This window comes from Eschrichtius robustus, chromosome 3 (assembly GCF_028021215.1).
Source record: "Eschrichtius robustus isolate mEscRob2 chromosome 3, mEscRob2.pri, whole genome shotgun sequence".
Lineage (NCBI taxonomy): Eukaryota > Metazoa > Chordata > Mammalia > Artiodactyla > Eschrichtiidae > Eschrichtius > Eschrichtius robustus.
This window is the reverse complement of record NC_090826.1, coordinates 101113045-101132054: the sequence shown is the minus strand read 5'-3', so window position 1 is coordinate 101132054 and position 19010 is coordinate 101113045. Positions and strand designations below refer to the sequence as shown.

General features: G+C 37.6%; 1 protein-coding gene across 2 annotated transcripts in view; it reads left to right on the top strand.

Moving 5' to 3' along the window:
• Window positions 1-19010, top strand: part of TRIM33 (tripartite motif containing 33) — a 161756-nt gene that overhangs the window by 67850 nt on the left and 74896 nt on the right. The gene's annotated exons all lie outside the window — the stretch shown is intronic.

The window sequence follows — 19010 nt, the reverse complement described above, 5'->3', positions numbered from 1 at the left end:
TAGTAATTGAACCTACTTTACAAAGCTGTTATGAGGACTGAATGAACTAATACATATAAATTTCCCAGTAAATATTACCTGATCTTACAGTGAAACCTTGTACTAATGCAAATATAGATATAATTTGATTATTTCCTGCCCCCAACACAGCCTTTGTTTTCAAACGGGCAGGTTAAAATTCTTATTGGGATAAGGGCAGAAGTACAAGGTAGAGCAAAGTTGGGCTGGGAAACATCTGACAAGGAATGTAGGGTGGCAGAGAGTTCCTGTGTCCCCAGTGTCTCCTGAGCCAATTTATGTGAATCAGACTGGAAAAAAAGCTGCCAACTAATAGAGATGCCTGGAATTTCTGAAATTTGACTCTCCAGTTTGTGTGATTGAATTTCAAGGCCTTTGCTTATTTTGTTAAGGCAAGGTTTTTACCTTATTTTAATTGACATAATTTTAATCATATCTCAATTTTCCCTTCATATTGTAATTAGAATGATTTTTTAAAGCTGAAGTTTAATTATAATAGAACAGATTATTATATTTTGGTATTTTAATTTAATTTTTTAATCTCTCTTTTATATAATATTTACTTTTAGCCCATGCATTTAGATATCAATATGTTTTATTGATGCCTTTGCTAATTAATTTTTGCATCTTCTAAGTATTTTTCCATGTTCTTAAATATCAGGTTGAACTGTATAAAATTGCCATATTTGCAGGTCACGAGTGGTCAAATACTGGCAGTTTTATATGGTTCAGTCTAATGCTTTATTCTTACAGCAATGAATAAGTACTGTTATATGTCTGATAATTTGATTTGCTTATATTCTTGAATAATAGCTTAATCAGGATACAGATTGCTGGTTGACTGTTATTTTCTCTAACAGCTTTGAAGATAAACATTCCTGTTATCTTTTGACAGTTTTTTTTTAACTGATGAGGTCAGCTGTAAGTCTGATTTTCTTCTATTACTAGTAGTTATTAAGAGTTTTTTTCGGGAGTTCCCTGGTGGCCTAGTGGTTAGGATTCTGGGCTTTTCATTGCCATGGCCTGAGTTCAATCCCTGGTCAGGGAACTGAGGTCCTGCAAGCCACACGGCACGGCCAGAAAAAAAAAAAGAAGTTCTTCATTTTTGCTATGTTTATGTGCGCACATTTATTTTTATTTACTCTGCTCAGGACTTGGATTGCAATCTGAGGGTTCATTTCTTTAGTTCTGAAATTTCCAGCTATTATCTCTTTAGCATCTCTACTTCAGCTCCTTCATGAACTTTTAGAACTTCTATTTGACACATGCTGGAGTTTCTCATTCAGTTCCCCCCCCCCCTTTTTTTTTTTAGTATCCAAAATGTATTTATTAGGATGGTTTCCCATTCATCTTGATTCAGGGTGATTTTAGTGCTGCTTCTGTCTGAAGAAGCATCCTTCTGTAAGCCTTGCTTTTTCCTCCTGTAGGCTGGCAGAAGATAGTAGAGCAGCCAACACAAAAAAATGTTTGTGCATGGCCAAAGACAGTGGTGATTTTATAGCATCTTGAGCATTTCACATTCATGAAATAGGAATTGGGGCTCTGCACCAGGTGCTTCTTCTTATGTTTCTTCTTCTTTTCTGGAGCGGGATGAAGGAGATCCTTTGTGAGAGGCTTGTTCTTGTGGGGAGGTTGTCACTGCCAGAAAGGCTCATTCAGTTCTTCAGCTTGCTTCTTCTCTTTTGTGGTTTCTATCTCTCCTTATCTGTGTTGAATTCTATGTGATTTCTTCATATCTATCTTCTACCTTGATAATTTTTTTTACAGTTATCACTTATTATTTGACTTGTGTTGTGAGTTTATTCAATAATTTTATTTTCTTGATTCTTTTCCAGATCTACCCATTTTCATAGATCCCATTTGTCACTTTGTAAAAATTTTACACATATTTGAAGTCTTTATCAGACTGATTTGTCTTCTGTGGATTAGGTTTCTACTTCTTGGTTTATTGTATTTGTTGACTCTAATAGTACTGAAATTTCTTCATATGCATTGTAGTTTTATTTATGAGCTTATCTTCAGTGGGAGTTCCACTTGTGCCTTGGGTTGGGAGGAGTTCTAATGAGATGGTTTTGTGTTTGTAAGGGTCCAGACAAGCTTCTTTTTGTTGTTGTTGAAAGAATATGTGAATTTACTTACCTAAAGAGGAATCCTAGGAAAACAAGTAGCTGTTAGGCAAAAATAATGACTTCTGCTTCGTGGACATTTTGTTTGGAGTTCTGAGTTGATTAAAAAGGAGATTTTAAATAAGAACTTGAACTTAGGGTAGAGAACAGAAGAGAAACATTGAGTTCAGCCTTGGGAAAGATGACTAGTATGATGGACTGGTTTCCTTGGGTTCCTTCTGGTTCATAATAGATTTACTTCCAATTTTCCATTCAGTGTTTCTGAAATCTCAGAAAAACTGGTGCCAGGACATGAAGGTTCAGGGCTGGAGATTGCATCACTACATGAACTTCCCCTAAGTCATCCAGCATTGGATAGATTACCAGTTATTATAAAAGAATATAGCTCAGGAACAGCCTGGAAGAGATGGAAGAGATGCATAGGCCCCAAGGTATGTGGGAAGAGGTGTGGAGCTTCCATGCTCACTAAGTATGTCACTCTTCCTGAATATCCCCAAGTTCACCAACCTGGAAGCTACTCCTAGACAAGCTTCTTACTAGTTTCTTGACTTGGCCTTTCTATGTACTGTGCAGATAGTACACACTTTGGTTATGTATCTATGCAGGAAGCTTGTTTGTGTTCAGACTTCTTGTGGATGACTCCACGGCTGGCAAGGATTTTAGGTTTTAGAGTACTTAAAGCCTGCCCTATGGCTTTATTGAGGGAGCTCAGTTTCAACTTTTAACCTTTGTCTTCCTGTTCCCAACAGTGGTAACGATAACCCCTGTGGCCCACTTGCATCACTGCCTTACCACTTAGGCTTTGAGTGCCCTTTTTTGTTTCTGGCACTTCAAATTTTGACTTCTTGGTTGTAGACTCAGTTATATATTTTTAGACCTTTAATTTGTTATATGTTAGCCATTTCTGTGTTTGAGTTGGGGGTCAGGTGGTCTTAGATCTGCTTAGTGATCCATCTTGAATGGAAGTCCACCAATTTAATGAAGCTAAATTCCAGTTAACAACACTGTGGAGATAAACTAGTTTGTAGACTTGTCTATTTTAGCCTTTAAACACCCCCCCCCCAATAAATTATACATTTTAGTAAATTGACACTTAAAAGAAATTAATCTAATAGGTATGAATGAGTCTCTCGGAACTTTGAAGTAAGAAATCAGTTCTAGGGACGTTATGCGTAAAAATTGGTCAGTAGCTTTGGCTTTGAAGTTTGGGTTTCAGTTTTGTATAGTAATCAAAACTCAACATGACAACTAGTACTGAGTGATTGAGTCAGGAGCACACTCATCTCATCACTAATTACAAAGTCATTGTTACTCATAAACTCAAATGGAAAATGACTCACATTTTCAACACAAACATTTATATAATTTAAAAAATTTATTTATAAATATAGAAGTAAATAGCAGAAAGATCCCTAAAGAAGCTTCAACTCTTTTTGTTTTGGTGGTAAGACACCTTGGCCGCTGGGTAATCTGACAGAAGTAAGTAGTCAGCATAGGAATGGGTTTGGCTGATGTCTGCAGACTTAAATTTTCCTGTGTCTCATTGGGGGTTCTTTCATGCCTTAGATTTCTGAATTCCAAGCTTCTCTGAAAACCTTTATGGCAAATAAGAGTCTTTCTACATTTTTTGAAAAAGATAAAAAGTCACAAACTGTGATGTCAGCTTGCCAGGTAGAAGTAGAAATTGTAAGAATCTGAGAATCAGCTTATTGAGTTCAAAAAACAAAACCTGGTATGACTTGTATCAAATCATACATAAAAGTATATAATGGATACTTTTATATATTGAATGTTTCTTGCTCAGAACAGAATGTCACTTCAGAGATATTCCTTCAGAGATATTCCTTCATTAAGATGTTACAAATTTCTTAAGAACTTTCTCAATATTTTACATATATATAATTATATATACATATAGTTATATATACATATAGTTTTCTATCTGTAGACTCCTATTTTTTTTTTTTCCATTTGTGAACTTCGCACCTGCTCTTCTTGGATTGCATGCTGTTTCTTCCTTTCCTAGTTTTGTTGGGGGTCCCCAAGACCATCCTCAGATTCAGTGATTTGCTGGAAGGACTCACAGAATTAAGAAAAGCTCTTATACTCATGGTTGATTTTATTGCAGTGAAAGGATACAGATTAAAATTAGCAAAGAGAAAAGGTGCATGGTGTAAAATCCAGGAGAGAGCAGATGCAAGCTTCCAGGTGTCTCCTTTCAGTGGAGTTGCACGGGGAGATTCTTAATTCTCCCAGTTACAATGTATGACAATATGCAGGAGGAGTATTGCCAACCAGGGAAGCTCACATGAACCTCTGTGTCTGGGTTTTTTTTAAAAATAAATTTACTTATTTATTTGATTTTTGGCTGCATTGGTTGGGTCTTCGTTGCTGCGCGTGGGGTTTTCTCTAGTTGTGGCGAGTGGCGACTATTCTTCGTTGCTGTGTGCGGGCTTTTCATTGCGGTGGCTTCTCTTGTTATGGAGCACGGGCTCTAGGCGTGCAGGCTCAGTAGTTGTGGCACACGGGTTTAGTTGCTCCCTGGCATGTGGGATTTTGCCAGACCAGGGGTCGAACCCGTGTCCCCTGCATTGGCAGTTGGATTCTTAACCACTACGCCACCAGGGAAGCCCTTGTCTGGGGTTTTTATTGGAGACTCAGTCATATAGGGATGCAGCATCCACAGAACTGATAACACCTACTTGGACTCCAGCTGACCCCACAGGTCAAACTGAATACAGATGGCCCAAGGCCTCAGGCAAACAGAAATGCTTTTATCAGGCATAATATTCCAAGAGTTCAAAGGCCATCTCCCATATGCCCATCAAGGGCTAGTGTTGAAGGCCTTCCTTAGGAATACGCGGGGTTTAATGAACCCAGGCCAACCAGGCATACTCTTTCTTGCACATTAGTGAATGCATGTTAATTCTTCAAGACCATGTATAAATGTCACCTCTTCAGTGAAAACTTACGTTATGCACTGTTAGTTGCTCGCGTATTTTTGCTCCTAAGTTACTTATCCTCATCTCCTCTGTAGTTTTGCTGTATGTTTCCAGGATTTTAAAAAAATATTTATTTATTTGTTTATTTATTTATTTACTGGCTGCATCGGGTCTTAGTTGTGGCATGCAGGATCTTTCATTGTGGTGCGCAGACTTCTCTCTAGTTGTGGCACACGGGCTCTCTAGTTGTGGCGTGCAGGCTCCATAGTTGAGGCACACGGGCTTAGTTGCCCCATGGCACATGGGATCTTAGTTTCCCAACTAGGGATTGAACCTGCTTCCCCTGCATTGGAAGGCAGATTCTTAACCACTGGCCCACCAGGGAAGTCGCTCTACGATGGTTTTTAATTCATGCCACCTTAGATGTAAAAATATTTATATTCATTTTCCCCTTTCTCCTGACCATACTGTTTTTTCCTTTGATTCGAAAAATTGTTTTTATGCATTTCCTTTGAGCAGGATCTTTGTATGCATTTTGTATTATAAAAACAATATTTTGTTTTCATATGTAATGGTAAATTTGAGTTTGTTTTACCAATGTATGTATGTCTGCTGAGGGACTGATATTCCTGCTTTTAGCATGACATTTTGTTTTCATTTTTCATTACAATTACTATATAAGGTACTGTAGTTTGTATATGTACAACTCTTTGCAGTCAAATGCTCTACCACTGAGCTATACCTCCTATATGTACAACTCTTGGACTGTTTATATCCTTGTCTTTGTATGCTGCTTCCTATAGTTGTGTGTGGTATAAACTATAAAAATCATATACTAGTCTTGAACCCTTTTTTTTTTTTAATATACTGCAGTTTTATTTCAGTCGCACAAACGAAGTTAGTATATAGGAAATTTAAATGAAACAGTGTGGTAGAAATAGCTGAGAACCAAAAAATCTAAAAAGGAAGTACACCTAAAGGATGAGAATTGAATATGTACTAGTGTTTCATCTTTAGTTTTGATTGACACTTGATGCTTTCAAATTTTGAAACTTTGAGTTCATGATGACTATTCTGAAGAGATTTCAGCACCAGCACTAAGATTTTGTACATTTAGTTGGTTTGCAATTGACTTGTTAGCCATTTACATAGTGTATAGTACAGATTTGTCACAGGTCAGATCACAGTGTTGAAGGAAAGAAGTACCTTCCTGTAATTAGAAAGGATCCCCTGAACTGCACTCACCTTAAGACATCCAGTATACAGGAGCATGGAAACCATCATAACAGTGCGGCTCCAGGGAACATAGTTTTGATAAGGAAAATAACCTAAGCTTCTGTTTCCCATCTTAATTACTGAAATCTCTAACAGTGACAGAACTGTCACATAGGACAGTAAATGTATACAATAATTCAGTCAAACTTCTTGGAAAGAACACATTTAGCAATCAGGGATAATGCAGAATGACAAGAAATATAACGTGATTCAACACTGGTTCTTTTTGTCATTTTACACAGACATCATGTTTGTTCTTTTTTTTTTTTTTATAATAAACTCGTTTTTTTAATGACAGAATTTTTATTTTTATTTTTTAAATTTTTGGCCGTGCAGCATGGCATGCAGGGAACTGATCTCAGTTCCCTAACCAGGATCAAACCTGTTATCCCTGCAGTGGAAGCCAGAATCTTAACCACTGGACCACCAGGGAAGTCCTGACATGTTAACATTAGACCAAAGCACAAAACGTTTAGTGCATAAACCAGTTTCTTTTTTAAGATCTAGCATTTTTATTGTAGTCTTTTATTTTAGTTTGTACCGCTTATACCCAGTACTCTATCCTACTGTAGATTGTTTAACTTAATCAACAAAATCAAAAGTGATTCCTGACCAGATTTATGGGGGACATAAACATTTATATCATCGAAGTGTTTGCGTAACCAAAAGTGCAATAATAAATATGAAAATGCTTATTTCATTTAGAAAATAATACTTTATAAGCTTGCTGCATCTTTTTTTTTGAATTTTTGAATTTTATTTTATTTATTTTCTTATACAGCAGGTTCTTATTAGTAATCCATTTTATACATGTTAGTGTATACATGTCAATCCCAATCGACCAATTCATCACCCCCCCCACCCCCCACCCCACCACTTTCCCCCTTGGTGTCCATACATTTGTTCTCTACATCTGTGTCTCTATTTCTGCCCTGCAAACCGGTTCATCTGTACCATTTTTTTCTAGGTTCCACATATATGCTTTAATATACGATATTTGTATTTCTCCTTCTGAGTTAACTTCATTCTGTATGACCTCTAGATCCATCCACGTCTCTACAAATGACCAAATTTCGTTCCTTTTTATGGCTGAGTAATATTCTGTTGTATATATGTACCACATCTTCTTTATCCATTTGTCTGTCGATGGGCATTTAGGTTGCTTCCATGACCTGGCTATTGTAAATAGTGCTGCAATGAACATTGGGGTGCATGTGTCTTTCTGAATTACGATTTTCTCTGGGTATATGCCCAGTAGTGGGATTGCTGGGTCATATGGTAATTCTATTTTTAGTTTTTTAAGGAACCTCCATACTGTTCTCCATAGTGGCTGTATCAATTTACATTCCCACCAACAGTGCAAGAGGGTTCCCTTTTCTCCACACACTCTCCAGCATTTGTTGTTTGTAGATTTTCTGATGATGCCCATTCTAACTGGTGTGAGGTGATACCTCATTGTAGTTTTGATTTGCATTTCTCTAATAATTAGTGATGTTGAGCAGCTTTTCATGTGCTTCTTGGCCATCTGTCTGTCTTCTTTGGAGAGATGTCTATTTAGGGCTTCTGCCCATTTCTTGATCGGGTTGTTTGTTTTTTTAATATTGATCTGCATGAGCTGTTTAGATATTTGGGAGATTAATCCTTTGTCCGTTGATTCGTTTGCAAATGTTTTCTCCCATTCTGAGGGTTGTCTTTTCATCTTGTTTTTATTTCTTTTGTTTTGCAAAATCTTTTAAGTTTCATTAGGTCCCATTTGTTTATTTTTGTTTTTATTTCCATTTCTCTAGGAGGTAGATCAAAAAAGATCTTGTTTTGATTTATGTCAAAGAGTGTTCTTCCTATGTTTTCCTCTAAGAGTTTTATAGTGTCCAGTCTTACATTTAGGTCTCTAATCCATTTTGAGTTTGTTTTTGTGTATGGTGTTAGGGAGTGTTCTAATTTGATTCTTTTACATGTAGCTGTCCAGTTTTCCCAGCACCACTTATTGAAGAGACTGTCTTTTCTTGTGTATCCTTGCCTCCTTTGTCATAGATTAGTTGACCATAGGTGCGTGGGTTTATCTGTGGGCTTTCTATCCTGTTCCATTGATCTATATTTCTGTTTTTCTGCCAGTACCATATTGTCTTGATTACTGTAGCTTTATATTATAGTCTGAAGTCAGGGAGCCTGATTCCTCCAGCTCCGTTTTTTTCCCTCAAGACTGCTTTGGCTATTTGGGGTCTTTTGTGTCTCCATACAAATTTTAAGATTTTTTGTTCTAGTTCTGTAAAAAATGCCATTGGTAATTTGATAGGGATTGCATTGAATCTGTAGATTGCTTTGGGTAGTGTAGTCATTTTTCACAATATTGATTCTTCCAATCAAAGAACATGGTATATCTCTCCATCTGTTTGTATGATCTTTAATTTCTTTCATCAGTGTCTTATAGTTTTCTGCATACAGGTCTTTTGTCTACTTAGGTAGGTTTATTCCTATTCTTTTTGTTGCAGTGGTAAATGGGAGTGTTTCCTTAATTTCTCTTTCAGATTTTTCATCATGAGTGTATAGCAATGCAAGAGATTTCTGTGCATTCATTTTGTATCCTACAACTTTACCAAATTCATTGATTAGCACTAGTAGTTTTCTGGTAGCATCTTTAGGATTCTCTATGTATAGTATCATGTCATTGCAAAGAATGACAATTTTACTTCTTCTTTTCCGATTTGGATTCCTTTTATTTCTTTTTCTTCTCTGATTGCTGTGGCTAAAACTTTCAAAGCTATGTTGAATATTAGTGGCGAGAGTGGGCAACCTTGTCTTATTCCTGATCTTAGAAGAAATGGTTTCAGTGTTTCACCTTTGAGAACGATGTTGGCTGTGGGTTTGTCATATATGGCCTTTATTATGTTGAGGTAAGTTCCCTCTCTGCCTACTTTCTGGAGGGTTTTTATCACAAGTGGGTGTTGAATTTTGTCGAAAGCTTTCTGGGCATCTATTGAGATGATCATATGGTTTTTATTCTCCAATTTGTTAATATGGTGTATCACATTGATTTGCATATATTGAATCCTTGCATCCCTGGGATAAATCCCACTTGATCATGGTGTATGATCCTTTTACTGTGTTGTTGGATTCTGTTTTCTAGTATTGTGTTGAGGATTTTTGCATCTATATTCATCACTGATACGGTTTGTAATTTTCTATTTTTGTAGTGTCTTTGTCTGGTTTTGGTATCAGGATGATGGTGGCCTCATAGAATGACTTTGGGAGTGTTCCTTCCTCTGTAATTTTTTGGAAGAGTTTGAGAAGGATGGGTGTTAGCTCTTCTCTAAATGTTTGATAGAATTCACCTGTGAAGCCATCTGGTCTGGACTTTTGTTTGTTGGAAGATTTTTAATCACAGTTTCAATTTCATTACTTGTGATCGGTCTGTTCATAGTTTCTATTTCTTCCTGGTTCAGTCTTGGAAGGTTATACCTTTCTAAGAATTTGTCCGTTTCTTCCAGGTTGTCCATTTTACTGGCATAGAGTGGCTTGTAGTAGTCTCTTAGGATGCTTTGTATTTCTGTGGTGTCTGTTGTAACTTCTCCTTTTTCATTTCTGATTTTATTGATTTTATTTGAGTCCTCTCCCTCTTTTTCTTGATGAGTCTCGCTAATGGTTTATCGATTTTGTTTATCTTCTCAAAGAACCAGCTTTTAGTTTTATTGATCTTTGCTATTGTTTTCTTTGTTTCTATTTCATTTATTTCTGCTCTGATCTTTATGATTTCTTTCCTTCTGCTAACTTTGGGTTTTGTTTGTTCTTCTTTCTCTAGCTTCCTTAGGTGTAAGGTTAGATTGTTTACTTGAGATTTTTCTTATTTCTTTAGGTAGGCTTGTGTAGCTATAAACTTCCCTCTTAGAACTGCTTTTGCTGCATCCCATAGGTTTTGGGTCGTCATGTTTTCATTGTCATTTGTCTCCAGGTATTTTTTGATTTCCTCTTTGATTTCTTCAGTGATCTCTTGGTTATTTAGTAACGTATTGTTTAGCCTCCATGTGTTTGTGTTTTTTACGTTTTTTTCCCTGTAATTCATTTGTAATCTCATAGCATTGTGGTCAGAAAAGATGCTTGATATGATTTTAATTTTCTTAATTTTACTGAGGCTTGATTTGTGACCCAAGATGTGATCTATCCTGGAGAATGTTCCGTGCGCACTTGAGAAGAACGTGTAATCTGCTGTTTTTGGATGGAATGTCCTATAAATATCAATTAAATCTGTCTGGTCTATTGTGTCATTTAAAGCTTCTGTTTCCTTATTTATTTTCATTTCGGATGATCTGTCCATTGGTGGATAATCTGTCGATTGGTAAGTGAGGTGTTAAAGTCCCCAAATATTATTGTGTTACTGTCGATTTCCTCTTTTATAGCTGTTAGCAGTTGCCTTATGTATTGAGGTGCTCCTATGTTGGGTGCATATATATTTATAATTGTTATATCTTCTTCTTGGATTGATCCCTTGATCATTATGTAGTGTCCTTCCTTGTCTCTTGTAACATTCTTTATTTTAAAGTCTATTTTATCTGATATGAGTATTGCTACTTCAGCTTTCCTTTGATTTCCATTTGCATGGAATATCTTTTTCCATCCCCTCACTTTCGGTCTGAATGTGTCCCTAGGTCTGAAGTGGGTCTCTTGTAGACAGCATATATATGGGTCTTATTTTTGTGTCCATTCAGCAAGCCTGTGTCTTTTGGTTGGAGCATTTAATCCATTCATGTTTAAGGTAGTTATCGATATGTATGTTCCTATTACCATTTTCTTAATTGTTACGGGTTGTTTTTTTTTTAATTATTATGTATGTATTTATTTATTTTTTGTTGTGTTGGGTCTTCGTTTCTGTGCGAGGGCTTTCTCCAGTTGCGGCTAGTGGGGCCCACTCCTCATCCCGGTACGCGGGCCTCTCACTCGTGGCCTCTCTTGTTGTGGAGCACAGGCTCCAGACGTGCAGGCTCAGTAGTTGTGGCTCACGGGCCCAGTTGCTCCGCGGCATGTGGGATTTTCCCAGAGCAGGGATTGAACCCTTGTCCCCTGCATCGGCAGGCAGACTCTCAACCACTCTGCCACCAGGGAAGCCCTATGGCTTTGTTTTTGTAGGTCCTTTTCTTCTCTTGTGTTTCCCACTTAGAGAAGTTCCTTTAGCATTTGTTGTAAAGCTGGTTTGGTGGTGCTGAATTCTCTCAGCTTTTGCTTGTCTGTAAAGCTTTTGATTACTCTATCGAATATAAATGAGATCCTTGCCGGGTAGAGTAATCTTGGTTGTAGGTTCTTCCCTTTCATCACTTTAAGTATGTCATGCCACTCCCTTCTGGCTTGTAGAGTTTCTGCTGAGAAATCAGCTGTTAAGCTTATGAGAGTTACCTTGTAATTTGTCATTTTTCCCTTGTTGCTTTCAATAATTTTTCTTTGTCTTTAATTTTTATCAATTTGATTACTATGTGTCGACATGTTTCTCCTTGGGTTTATCCTGCCTGGGACTCTCTGTGCTTCCCAGACTTGGGTGGCTATTTCCTTTCCCATGTTAGGGAAGTTTTCGACTATAATCTCTTGAAATATTTTCTTGGGTCCTTTCTCTCTCTCTTCTCCTTCTGGGACCTCTATAATGCGAATGTTGTTGCATTTAATGTTGTCCCTTAGGCTGTCTTCATTTCCTTTCATTCTTTTTTTTTATTCTGTTCCTCAGCAGTGAATTCCATCGTTTTGTCTTCCAGGTCACTTATCCGTTTTTCTGCTTCATTTATTCTGCTGTTGATTCCTTCTAGTGCTTTTTTCATTTTAGTTATTGTTCATCTCTGTTTGTTTGTTCTTTAATTCTTGTACGTTGTTCTTTAATTCTTCTAGGTCTTTGTTAAAAATTTCTTGCATCTTCTCGATCTTTGTCTCCATTCTTTTTCTGAGGTCCTGGATCATCTTCACTATCATTATTCTGAATTCTTTTTCTGGAAGGTTGCCTATCTCCATTTAGTTGTTTTTCTGGGGTTTTATCTTGTTCCTTCATCTGGTACATAGCCCTCTCCCTTTCATCTCGTCTGTCTTTCTGTGAATGTGGTTTTTGTTCCACAGGCTGCAGGATTGTAGATTTTCTTCCTTCTGCTGTCTGCCCTCTGGATGCTTGCTGCATCTTTAATGTCTTTACTAGTGGGTGACAATGAGTAGTTGATAGAAAAAAACGAACTATATACTTGAATTATGGTAATGCATCCATCACAGGTTAATCTAAAAATGAAGTTTCTATAGAAACAGGAACTGTTTTAACAAGGAAATAATGTTCCCTCTTTCAAACCTCTTTGAAATGGTAATGGTTGCAAACCTGCAGCATTTAAAAAACTATGCTGCAGCCCTCTTGCGAGAACACCAGAATCACAACTAGCTGCTGGAGAGACATCGACAGGAAGACACTGGAACTCACCAAAAAAGATACCCCACATCCAAAGACAAAGTAGAAGCCAAAATGAGATGGTAGGAGGGGCACAGTCAGAGTAAAATCAAATCCCATAACTGCTGGGTGGGTGATTCACACACTGGTGAACACTTAAACCACAGAAGTCCACCCACTGGAGTGAAGGTTCTGAGCCCCACGTCAGGCTTCCCAACCTGGGGGTCTGGCAACGGGAGGAGGAATTCATAGAGAATCAGACTTTGAAGCCTAGTGGGAATTGATTGCAGGACTTCGACAGGACTGGGGGAAGCAGAGACCCCACTCTTGGAGGGCGCACACAAAATAGTGTGCACATCGGGACCCAGGGGAAGGAGCAGTGACCCCGGGGGAGACTAAACCAGACCTACCTGCTAGTGTTGGAAGGTCTCCTGCAGAGGCGGGGGGTGGCTCTGTTTCACCGTGGGGACAAGGACACTGGCAGCAGAAGTTCTGGGAAGTACTCCTTGGCATGAGCCCTCCCAGAGTCTGTCATTAGCCCCACCAAAGAGCCCAGGTAGGCTCCAGTGTTGGGTTGCCTCAGGCAAAACAACCAACAAGGAGGGAACCCAGCCCCACCCACCAACAGTCAAGTGGATTAAAGTTTTACTGAGCTCTGACCACCACAGCAACAGTCAGCTCTACTCACCACCAGAGCCACCCATCAAGCCTCTTAGATAGCCTCAACCACCATAGGGCAGACAGCAGAAGCAAGAAAAACTACAGTCCTGCAGCCTGTGGAACAAAAACCACATTTACAGAAAGATAGACAAGATGAAAAGGCAGAGGACTATATACCAGATGAAGGAACAAGAAAAAACCCCAGAAAAACAACTAAATGAAGTGGAGATAGGCAACCTTCCAGAAAAAGAATTCAGAATAATGATGGTGAACATGATCCAGGACCTCAGAATAAGAATGGAGGCAAAGATGGAGAATATGAAAGAAATGTTTAACAAAGATCTAGAAGAATTAAAAAACAAACAAACAGAGATGACAATAACAATAACTGAAATGAAAACTACACTAGAAGGAATCAATAGCAGAATAACTGAGGCAGAAGAACGGATAAGTGACCTGGAAGACAGAATGGTGGAATTCACTGCTGCGGAACAGAATAAAGAAAAAAGAATGAAAAGAAATGAAGACAGCTTAAGAGACCTCTGGGACAACATTAAACGCAACAACATTCCCATTATAGGGGTCCCAGAAGGAGAAGAGAGAGAGAAAGGACCAGAGAAAATATTTGAAGAGATTATAGTCGAAAACTTCCCTAACATGGGAAAGGAAATAGCCACCCAAGTCCAGGAAGCGCAGAGAGTCCCATACAGAATAAACCCAAGGAGAAACACGCCGAGACACATAGTAATCAAAGTGGCAAAAATTAAAGACAAAGAAAAATTATTGAAAGCAGCAAGGGAAAAACGACAAATAACATACAAGCGAACTCCCATAAGGTTAACAGCTGATTTCTCAGCAGAAACTCTACAAGCCAGAAGGGAGTGGCATGACATACTTAAAGTGATGAAAGGGAAGAACCTACAACCAAGATTACTCTACCCGGCAAGGATCTCATTTATATTCGATAGAGTAATCAAAAGCTTTACAGACAAGCAAAAGCTACGAGAATTCAGCACCACCAAACCAGCTCTACAACAAATGCTAAAGGAACTTCTCTAATTGGGAAACACAAGAGAAGAAAAGGACCTACAAAAACAAACCCATAACAATTAAGAAAATGGTCATAGGAACATATCGATAATTATCCTAAACGTGAATGGATTAAATGCTCCAACCAAAAGACACAGGCTTGCTGAATGGATACAAAAACAAGACCCATATATATGCTGTCTACAAGAGACCCACTTTAGACCTAGGGACACATACAGACTGAAAGTGAGGGGATGGAAAAAGATATTCCATGCAAATGGAAATCAAAAGAAAGCTGGAGTAGGAGTAGCAATACTCATATCAGATAAAATAGACTTTAAAATAAAGAATGTTACAAGAGACAAGGAAGGACACTACATAATGATCAAGGGATCAATCCAAGAAGAAAATGTAACAATTATAAATATATATGCACCCAACATAGGAGCACCTCAATACTTATCAGCTATAAAAGAGGAAATCGACAGTAACACAGTAATAGTGGGGGACTTTAACACCTCACTTACACCAATGGACAGATCATCCAAACAGAAAATTAATAAGGAAACACAAGCTGTAAGTGACACACTAGACCAGATAGATTTAACTGATGTTTATAGGACATTCCATCCAAAAACAGCAGATTACACGTTCTTCTCAAGTGCGCACGGAACATTCTCCAGGGTAGATTACATCTTGGGTCACAAATCAAGCCTCAGTAAATTTAAGAAAATTAAAATCATATGAAGCATCTTTTCTGACCACAATGCTATGAGATTACAAATGAATTACAGGGAAAAAAACGTAAAAAACACAAACACATGGAGGCTAAACAATACATTACTAAATAACCAAGAGATCACTGAAGAAATCAAAGAAGAAATCAAAAAATACCTGGAGACAAATGGCAGTGAAAACACAACGACCCAATGGGATGCAGCAAAAGCAGTTCTAAGAGGGAAGTTTATAGCTACACAAGCCTACCTAAAGAAATAAGAAAAATCTCAAGTAAACAATCTAACCTTACACCTAAAGAAGCTAGAGAAAGAAGAACAAACAAAACCCAAAGTTAGCAGAAGGAAAGAAATCATAAAGATCAGAGCGGAAATAAATGAAATAGAAACAGAGAAAACAGTAGCAAAGATCAATAAAACTAAAAGCTGGTTCTTTGAGAAGATAAACAAAATTGATAAGCCATTAGCCAGACTCATCAAGAAAAAGAGGGAGAGGATCAATAAAGTCAGAAATGAAAAAGGAGAAGTTACAACAGACACCGCAGAAATACAAAGCATCCTAAGAGACTACTACAAGCAACTCTATGCCAATAAAATGGACAACCTGGAAGAAATGGACAAATTTTTAGAAAGGTATAACCTTCCAAGACTGAACCAGGAAGAAACAAAGTATGAACAGACCAATCACAAGTAATGAAATTGAAACTGTGATTAAAAATCTTCCAACAAAGAAAAGTCCAGGACCAGATGGCTTCACAGGTGAATTCTATCAAACATTTAGAGAAGAGCTAACACCCATCCTTCTCAAACTCTTCCAAAAAATTACAGAGGAAGGAACACTCCCAAACTTATTCTATGAGGCCACCATCATCCTGATACCAAAACCAGACAAAGACACTACAAAAAAAGAAAATTACAAACCAATATCACTGATGAATATAGATGCAAAAATCCTCAACAAAATACTAGCCAACAGAATCCAACAACACATTAGAAGGATCATACACCACGATCAAGTGAGATTTATCCCAGGGATGCAAGGATTCTTCAATATATGCAAATCAATCAATGTGATACACCGTATTAACAAATTGAAGAATGAAAACCATATGATCATCTGAATAGATGCAGAAAAAGCTTTTGACAAAATTCAACACCCGTTTATGATAAAAACTCTCCAGAAAGTGGGCATAGAGGGAACCTCCCTCAACATAATAAAGGCCATATATGACAAACCCACAGCAAACATCATTCTCAGTGATGAAAAACTGAAAGCATTTCCTCTAAGATGAGGAACGAGACAAGGATGTGCACTCTCACCACTATTTTTCAACATAGTTCTGGAAGTCCTAGCCACGGCAATCAGAGAAGAAAAAGAAATAAAAGGAATACAAATTGGAAAAGAAGAAGTAAAACTGTCACTGTTTGCAGATGACATACTATACATAGAGAATCGTAAAACTGCTAGAGCTAATTAGTGAATATGGTAAAGTTGCAGGATACAAAATTAATGCACAGAAATCTCTTGCATTCCTATACACTAATGATGAAAAATCTGAAAGCGAAATTAAGGAAACACTCCCATTTACCATTGCAACAAAAAGAATAAAATACCTAGGAATAAACCTACCTAGCGAGACAAAAGATCTGTATGCAGAAAACTATAAGACACTGATGAAAGAAATTAAAGATGATACCAACAGATGGAGAGATATACCATATTCTTGGAATGGAAGAATCAATATTGTGAAAATGACTATACTACCCAAAGCAATCTACAGATTCAATGCAATCCCTATCAAATTACCAATGGCATTTTTTACGGAACTAGAACAAATCATCTTAAAATTTGTATGGAAACACAAAAGACCCCGAATAGCCAAAGCAGTCTTGAGGGAAAAAAACGGAGCTGGAGGAATCAGACTCCCTGACTTCAGACTATACTACAAAGCTACAGTAATCAAGACAATATGGTACTGGCACAAAAACAGAAACATAGATCAATGGAACAGGATAGAAAGCCCAGAGATAAACCCACGCACCTATGGTCAACTAATCTATGACAAAGGAGGCAAGGATACACAAGAAAAGACAGTCTCTTCAATAAGTGGTGCTGGGAAAACTGGACAGCTACATGTAAAAGAATCAAATTAGAATACTCCCTAACACCATACACAAAAATCAACCCAAAATGGATTAGAGACCTAAATGTAAGACTGGACACTATAAAACTCTTAGAGGAAAACATAGGAAGAACACTCTTTGACATAAATCACAGCAAGATCTTTTTTGATCCACCTCCTAGAGTAATGGAAATAAAAACAAAAATAAAGAAATGGGACCTAATGAAACTTCAAAGCTTTTGCACAGCAAAGGAAACCATAAAGAAGACGAAAAGACAACCCTCAGAATGGGAGAAAATATTTGCAAACGAATCAACGGACAAAGGATTAATCTCCAAAATATATATACAGCTCATTCAGCTCAGTATTAAAGAAACAAACACCCTAATCCAAAAATGGGCAGAAGACCTAAATAGACATTTCTCCAAAGAAGACATACAGACGGCCACGAAGCACATGAAAAGATGCTCAACATCACTAATAATTAGAGAAATGCAAATCAAAAATACAATGAGGTATCACCTCACACCAGTTAGAATGGGCATCATCAGAAAATCTCCAAACAACAAATGCTGGAGAGTGTGTGGAGAAAAGGGAACCCTCTTGCACTGTTCGTGGGAATGTAAATTGATACAGCCACTATGGAGAACAATATGGAGGTTCCTTAAAAAACTAAAAATAGAATTACCATATGACCCAGCAATCCCACTACTGGGCATATACCCAGAGAAAATCGTAATTCAGAAAGACACATGCACCCCAATGTTCATTGCAGCACTATTTACAATAGCCAGGTCATGGAAGCAACCTAAATGCCCATCAACAGATGAATGGATAAAGAAGAAGTGGTACATATATACAATGGAATATTACTTAGCCATAAAAAGGAACGAAATTGAGTCATTTGTTGAGATGTGGATGGATCTAGAGACTGTTATACGGAGTGAAGTAAGTCAGAAAGAGAAAAACAAATATCGTATATTAATGAATGTATGTGGAACCTAGAAAAATGGTACAGATGAACTGGGTTGCAGCTCAGAAGTTGAGACACAGATGTAGAAAACAAACATATGGACACCAAGGGGGGAAAACTGCGATGGGGTGGGGATGGTGGTGTGCTGAATTGGGCGATTGGGATTGACATGCATACAGTGATGTGTATAAAATTGATGACTGATTAATAAAAAAAAAAAAACTATGCTGTCAACAAGCTGTGTCTTAAGAACCTATATTAAGAAATCCAGAAAGCAGGTGAATGTGGATTCTTCAAAATTTTAGTAAAACTACTGATAACCAAAGATTTCAAAGGAGATATAGCACATAACTCAAGTATCAATCAAGGTGGAGAGCCTGGAGAATTGTTGATTTTCTAAATTTTCAGAAGTTTTATCATTGCATATAGAGGAATTTTCCCTTATTTTAATTTTAGAAGTTTCAAAGAAAATGGAGTGGATTACATACACAAATGTGAACGCCCACACAAACACGCACACACGCACACACACAGTGGTAAGAAGAGTATATAGTTCCTTCTTCCCACCACCTACGTCTCACTACCACTGAGCTGTACCTCCTGTAGGCACAGCTCTTTGGACTGTTTATATCCTTATCTTTGTATGGTGCTTTCTATAGTTGTGCATAGTATAAACTGTAAAAATTATATCCTAGTCTTGAATCCTTTCTTAAAAGTAAGGATTGAGTCATGC